Source organism: Nicotiana tomentosiformis, chromosome 3, assembly GCF_000390325.3.
Source record: "Nicotiana tomentosiformis chromosome 3, ASM39032v3, whole genome shotgun sequence".
Lineage (NCBI taxonomy): Eukaryota > Viridiplantae > Streptophyta > Magnoliopsida > Solanales > Solanaceae > Nicotiana > Nicotiana tomentosiformis.
This window is the reverse complement of record NC_090814.1, coordinates 110,439,326-110,446,967: the sequence shown is the minus strand read 5'-3', so window position 1 is coordinate 110,446,967 and position 7,642 is coordinate 110,439,326.

The following is a 7,642-nucleotide window of genomic DNA, read 5'->3' as shown; positions in this document are numbered from 1 at the left end:
TCCACTAACTACTCTGAAAAGATTGGGTAAAGGCCTGAACGAGATACGAGCAGGAAGTATGAATATGAAAGCATTTGATGGATCTCAAAGGGCCACAATTGGGGAGACCAACCTCAGCCTACAAATGGGCCCAACCTGGTTTAATGTTGAGTTTCAAGTGTTGGACATATCTGCTACCTACAACCTATTGTTGGGACAACCTTGGATACATGTCGCTGGGGCCGTAGCTTCTAATCTATATTAGGCCGTGAAGTTTAAGTGGAACCATCAGGAAGTGATCATCCATGGAGACGGAAGTAATCCCATTTATACCAATCAGATTGTTCCGGTCGTCGAGAATAGACGGAAGTTGGGTAGAGAAACATACCATCGTATTGAGCGTGTCAACGCAATTGAGAAAGACAAATGGTGGAGCAGTAAGATATAAAGCATACTATCATGGACAAGATATAAACCCGGCAAGGGTCTCAGCAAGAATCTCCAGTGGATCACCAAATTGATACAGCTAAAGCGTCATGGCACAACGTTTGGGCTTGGGTATGAATACACCTGGAAAGAGTGTCAGAATTGGTCACCACCATTGCGTGGTCCTTTTTACCCTCTAGAACAACCAGTACCACATTTGCACTAGTCATTTCATCAAGTTGACATGATGTGGGGGTCCGAAGAAGATGAAGTTTTAGTTGGCGTAAGGAATTTGTTTCAAGATGATGAAGACATGGATTGCAGTGCGGTAGTTGAGGAGGAGGAGGAGGAAGGGCTTATTATTTAGACCGTGGAGAACGGAGATGTTTTCAAGAACTGGACTGTTACACCATCAAGAGCCCGTCGAGTTCCTGGGTAGCCTGGCAATTAGCATCATTTATTTTTTAAAGCAATTTTATGAGCATCTAAGACATTTTTAGTATTTTGTTTTAAGCATATTTTGTTTTGAAATAATTGCTCGAGTCATCGAGCCGTACTTGTTTCACGTTTTCAAGATTTATTTAATGCATTGTTATTTTTAGTATTTATTATTATTCTTTACATATTTCTCTACAGCATTATTATTACCTATCCCGATGAACCTACGACTGTGACATATAATGAGACAACGCAACATAAGGAGAGTGATTCAGAGGATCTGGAAGCGGATGTAATACCTGAGGAAATTATCAGAGAAGTGAAAAATTTTGAAAACAAGCCTGAGTCTAATTTGGACGAGACCAATACGGTTAACTTAGGGGATTCCGAAACAGTCAAGGAAACTCGTATAAGCATTCACCTATCACCGTCGGAGAAGGAAGAGTACATCCAGTTCCTGAAGGAGTATGAAGACATCTTTGCATGGTCTTATGATGATATGACTGGTCTGAGCACATCCATAGTGGCTCAAAAGTTACCCACCAATCCCATGTGTCCACCAGTGAAACAGAAGCTCAGAAAATTCAAGTCAGATATAAGTTTGAAGATAAAAGAGGAAGTCACCAAGCAAATCAAAGCCAAAGTTCTCAAAGTGGTGGTTGAATATCCGACTTGGTTAGACAACATTGTGCCGGATCCGATGAAGGATGGGAAGGTCAGAGTATATGTCGATTAACAGGATCTAAATAGAGCAAGTCTCAAAGATGATTTTTTGTTGCCCAATATACACATACTAATCGACAAATGTGTCAAGCATGAACTCCAGTCTTTTGTGGATTGCTTCGTGGGATATTATCAGATCTGGATGGATGAAGAGGATGCCGAAAAGACAACCTTTATTACACCATGGGGAGTATATTGTTACAAAATGATGATGTTTACCCTAAAGAATGTTGGAGCCACTTATATGATGGCCATGACAACCATTTACACGACATGTTACACGAGTAGATAGAGGTGTACGTGGACGATGTCATCATCTAATATAAAAAGGGTATAGATCACATAGCGGATTTGAGGAAATTTTTTAATCGGCTTCGAAGGTACAATCTGAAACTGAATCCTGCAAAGTGTACCTTCAGAGTCCCTGCCATAAAATTGCTAGGATTCATCGTCAGCAACCGAGGGATTAAATTGGACCCGTCAAAAGTCAAAGCTATCCAGGACTTGCCACCTCTAAAGAACAAGAAAGATGTGATGCGTTTCTTAGGGCATCTCAACTATATCAGTTGTTTCCTAGCACAATCAACTGTGATTTGTGAACCGATTTTCAAAATGTTGAAGAAAGACGCTGCAACGAGTTGGACTGAAGAGTTTCAGAAAACCTTTGACAAGATCAAGGAATATTTATCCAAACCACATGTTCTGGTCCCACCGGAACCTGGGAGACTTCTGCTAATCTATTTATCTATACTAGATAGGGCTTTCGGCTGTGTCTTGGGAAAATACGATGACACGGGAAGAAAGGAGTAGGCCATATACTAGCTGAGTAAGAAGTTCACACCCTATGAAGCACGGTACTCTTTACTGGAGTGCACCTGCTGCGCTTTGACATGGATAGCTCAAAAGTTGAGGCACTACTTTTGTGCTTATACCACATATCTCATATCAAGAATGGACCCATTGAAATACATCTTTCAGAAACCCATGCCTACCGGAAAGTTGGTGAAATGGCAAATATTGCTAACTGAGTTCGACATCATCTATGTAACTTAGAAGTCAGTCAAAGGGCAAGCATTGGCAGATCATTTAGCAGAAAATCTTGTAGACGGAGAATACGAACCATTGAAAATGTATTTTCCTGATGAGGAAGTATCATTTGTGGGAGAAGACATTATTGAAGCATACGATGGTTGGAGTATGTTCTTCGACGGAGTCGCGAACTTCAAAGGAGTAGGTATTGGAGCTATCTTAGTATCAGAAACTGACCAACACTATCAGGTATCCGCAAAACTCAGGTTTTCATGTACCAACAATATGGCAGAATATGAGGCTTGCATCTTGGGACTCAGGTTGGCCATTGACATGAACGTTCAGAAGTTGCTGGTGATTGGAGATTCCGATCTCTTTGTATATCAGGTTTCAAGAGAGTGGGCCATTTAGAAAACTAAGATATTACCATATTTGTAATGTGTACAAGAGTTGATGAAGAGATTCACAAAAATAGAGTTCAAACATGTTCCGAGAATCCAGAATGAGTTCGTAGATGCATTGGCCACTTTATCTTCCATGATACAACACCAAGACAAGAATTGCATCGATCCTATCCTAGTAAGGATTCATAATCAGCCAGCTTATTGTGCTCATGTTGAAGAGGAAATGGATGGAAATCCAAGGTTCCACGACATCAAAAAATATTTGGCAAAAAGAGAGTACCCGAACACGCAAATCATACTCAGAAACGCACACTCCAAAAATTATCCAACCACTCCTTCCAAAGCGGAGGAATTCTATACAGAAGGACTCTAGATCTGGGATTATTACTGTGTGTCAACGCCAAGGAAGCATCCAAATTGCTCGAAGAGATACATGCCAGAACTTGCAGACCGCACATGAATGGCTTTGTCTTAGCTAAAAAGATATTAAGAGCAGGATACTTTTGGATGACTATGGAAACAGACTGCATCAGGTATGTCCAAAAGTGTCATCAATGCCAAGTACATGCTTATATGATACAAGTGTCTCCCAATGAACTCAATGCAACAAGTGCACCTTGGCCTTTCTCCGCTTGGGGGATGGATGTCATCGATCCAATCGAACCCGCCGCTTCAAATGGGCACATGTTCATTCTAATGGCCATAGACTATTTCACAAAATGGGTTGAAGCCACATCTTACAAGGCTATAACTAAGAAGGTCGTCGCAGATTTCGTTAGGGATCTTATTGTTTGTCGGTTCGGGGTGCCAGAATCAATCATCACCGACAACGCCGCCAACCTTAACAGTGATTTGATGAGGTCCATATGTGAAACCTTCAGGATCAAGCATAAGAATTCCACAGCATACATGCCGCAAATGAATGGAGCTGTAGAAGCTGCCAACAGGAACATCAAGAAGATATTGAGGAATATGGTAGATAATTACAAACAGTGGCACGAGAAGCTACTGTTTGCTTTGCTCGGATATCTTACAGTGGTTCGCACATCAACTGGGATAACTCCTTATTTGTTGGTTTACGGTATTGAAGCGGTTATCCCTGCCAAAGTAGAAATCCCTTCTCTGAGAATCATACAAGAAGCCAAGCTCAGCAACACAGAATGGGTACATAGCCGATATGAGCAACTGCCCCTCATTGATGGAAAAAGAATGAGTGCAGTATGTCATGGTCAACTCTACTAAAACAGAATGTCCAGAGCTTTCAACAAAAGGGTTAGGCCTAGACAATTCACACCGGGGCAGTTGGTGCTAAAGCGGATCTTCCCACATCAAGATGAAGCCAAAGGGAAATTTTCACTCAATTGGCAAGGGCCCTACATGGTTCATCGAGTACTAACAGGAGGGGCACTTATACTTGCATAAATGGACGGAGAAATTTGGCCAAAACCTATCAACTCAGACATAGTCAAGAGATACTATGTTTAGACTATTTATATTTCTTCATCTTATGTAACTGAACTACGCTTGACCGGATTTTCGTTTAAGAGGGGATACGTAGGCAGCCCTGTGGGTTCGGTCACATCTTAATAAAATCTTCATTTTTCCATGATCAGAAAACTGGGGCAGAATTTTGAGGAGGACCCTCAAAATTCTAAAGAAAGTTCAACCGACATCGTCATACACGGAATAACCAAAGTATTACATTTAAACTGGGGCAGAATTTTGAGGGGAACCCTCAAAGTTCTAAATCAAGGAGGCCGCAATGTCTCTAAAATATGTCACAGTCACCGGTTCATCAAAATTATTTTAAATCGCATACTACTACATTTCAAATAACTATATTTATCAAATACATGCATATTTTTCGAAAACTTTATTTTTATGACAGCCAGATGCTACCCAGGGTAACTCAAACAGGACCTCAAGACATGCATTTGATAACTATATTTATCAAATGCATGCATATTTTTCGAAAACTTTATTTCTATGACAGCCAGATACTACCCAGGGTAACTCAAACAGGACCTCAAGACATGAGCAAAGGCAAAACATAAGATAAATGCGCAAACCAACCTTCCCCTACAAAACTCACGATTTTTCTTTGGATGCAGGCATGATAAGACAACAATACCCGTAGATACATCAAATCACTACCTTCATGATGATAAGTTACCAAATGCAAACACTTCCAGCTAAGAAATACTTTACTTTCTCACTGTCACCCATCATTTTTCTTGCATAAGGCTAAGCATTGCCTTTTCCGCATGAGACTAAGCATTGTATCCTATTTGCATGAGGCTAAGCATTACCTCCTTAACTGCATAAGGCTAAGCACTGCCTTTCTTTGCATGAGACTAAGCATTGTCTCCTATTTGCATAAGGCTAAGCATTGCCTCTGTAATTGTATAAGGATAAGCATTGCCTTTCCATGCATGATACTAAGCATTGTCTCCTCTTCTTGCATGAGGCTAAGCATTGCCTCCATAATTGCATAAGGCTAAGCACTATCTGCATGAGACTAAGCATTGTCTCCTCTTCTCGCATGAGGATAAGCATTGCCTCTATAATTGCATAAGGCTAAGCACTGGCTGCATGAGACTAAGCATTGTCTACTTTCCTTGCATGAAGCTAACCATTGCCTCTGAAATTACATAAGGCTAAGCACTGCCTCTCTTTGCATGAGACTAAGCATTGTCTCCATTCTTTGCATTAGACTAAGCATTGTCTCCTTTCCTTGCATGAGGCTAGGCGTTGCCTCCATAATTGTATAAGGCTAAGCACTGCCTTTCTTTGCATGAGGCTAAGCATTGTCTCTATTCCTGCATGAGGCTAAGCATTGTCTCTATTCCTGCATGAGGCAAAGCCTTGTCTCCCTTCCTTTGCATGAGACTAATCATTGTCTCCACTTCTTGCGTAAGGCTAAGCATTGCCTCTGTAATTGCATAAGGCTAAGCACTGTCTTTCACTGCATTAGACTAAGCATTGCCTCCCTTCTTCGCATCGGTCTAAACACTGCCCTCATCTCATACAAGACTAAGCCTTGTCTTGTCCCGTCCTCGCACATAACTATACATCACCTATTTTTTATCAAACGATCGATAGTGACATATCCTTGCATTTCATGGGCAGAAACATCGCCATCTTGTCCGAAGGCATCATAGTCCGAAGGCACCATCCTCATAGCCGGGAGATACCATTCCATGGCTTAAGGATCTCTCGATACTACACAACATTATTCAAAGGTGTCATAGTCTAGTGGCACCATCCTCATAGCCCGAGGATACCATTTCATGGCCTACGAATCCCTTATCATACGCTTCATGGCCCAGGACGTCATAGTCTAAGGACATCATCCTCACCGTCCAAAGACAACCTTCATGGTCCAAAGAAAATTTGCATCACATTTAAACTTTCACAATAACCTATATATATATTCGCACGCACCGTGTTTTAAGGTTTGCAGGTAATCCAGGAGGTGCTCGTTCTACAAACGGGAGCAATCTTCGCTCTGGTTTCCGTTCACAATGTTCACATCCTTCGATTTCTTCAAACATAACCGACTACCAGTAATTGCCTACCATTTACTCTATGACCGTTCAGATATCTACCTTGTGACACATCCGTAACATTTCAGATTCACATTCATGACTCCGCATAAATTCATCTGATACAATCCTACTCAAAAGAACCCTTTCCGAAACATACAACCATTCCTATAACAAACTCCATCGGTTTCGTTCACCGTTGGATCCAGAACTACACATGGCCTGATTCCTGTAACATCAGGGATATGTAGGCAACTCAGGAACCAAGGTTCGACCTCCATTTTTTTTAAATCACATCATTCCCTACTCAATTCGGCCAAAATTGGCCATCATTTTCTTTACCCTATAACTCTTTCATCATTCCGGGTTAAAGAGGGGCAATTGTTGATACATAATTTTGTCCTCATATTTTATCAAAAATATATATACTTTCAAAACATCATTTTTACATCATTATTTAGTTTACAAATCTATACAATTATTTTTCTATAATTTCCTATAAATTTTATAGCTTTAAAATTGATTTTTCAGTATTTAAATTGCTTGAATATTTATTAATTACTCCTTCAAATTATTTTATGATGACGTAACTACTTAAAGTTATTATATTTGCACCTATAATATATGTTTCAAATATTTTACTTCATTTTATGTAATTACATTAATATTTTTAAGCTATTTACGCAATTTTACAATAATAACCTATATATGTACATAAATGCTCTTTATTTATATTTTTTGTGTCAAAATAGTATTTTATATTTTTATAATACAAAGTTATTATTTTTAAGCATTTCAGTGTATAAATAATATTTTTACTTATTTGTCAAGCAGTTTTATAAATTATTTTTGTGTATTTAAATAATAGCCTAGCTTTAAGCTAATTTTTGAACCAAATTGGCCCAATATCCTTAGCCCAATAGACCCCAAGCCCAAACCAGGCGATCCTTGTATAATACCCGATCGGTACCCGTTTTATGACCCGCCTCGTTCGTTTTTGAATCCCAGTCGTTAATCTCTCAAGATCAACGTCCTTCGTTCACTCTCCTTCTTTTATTAACCAGACTCGCCCAAACCCTATCATTTTCTCTTAACCAG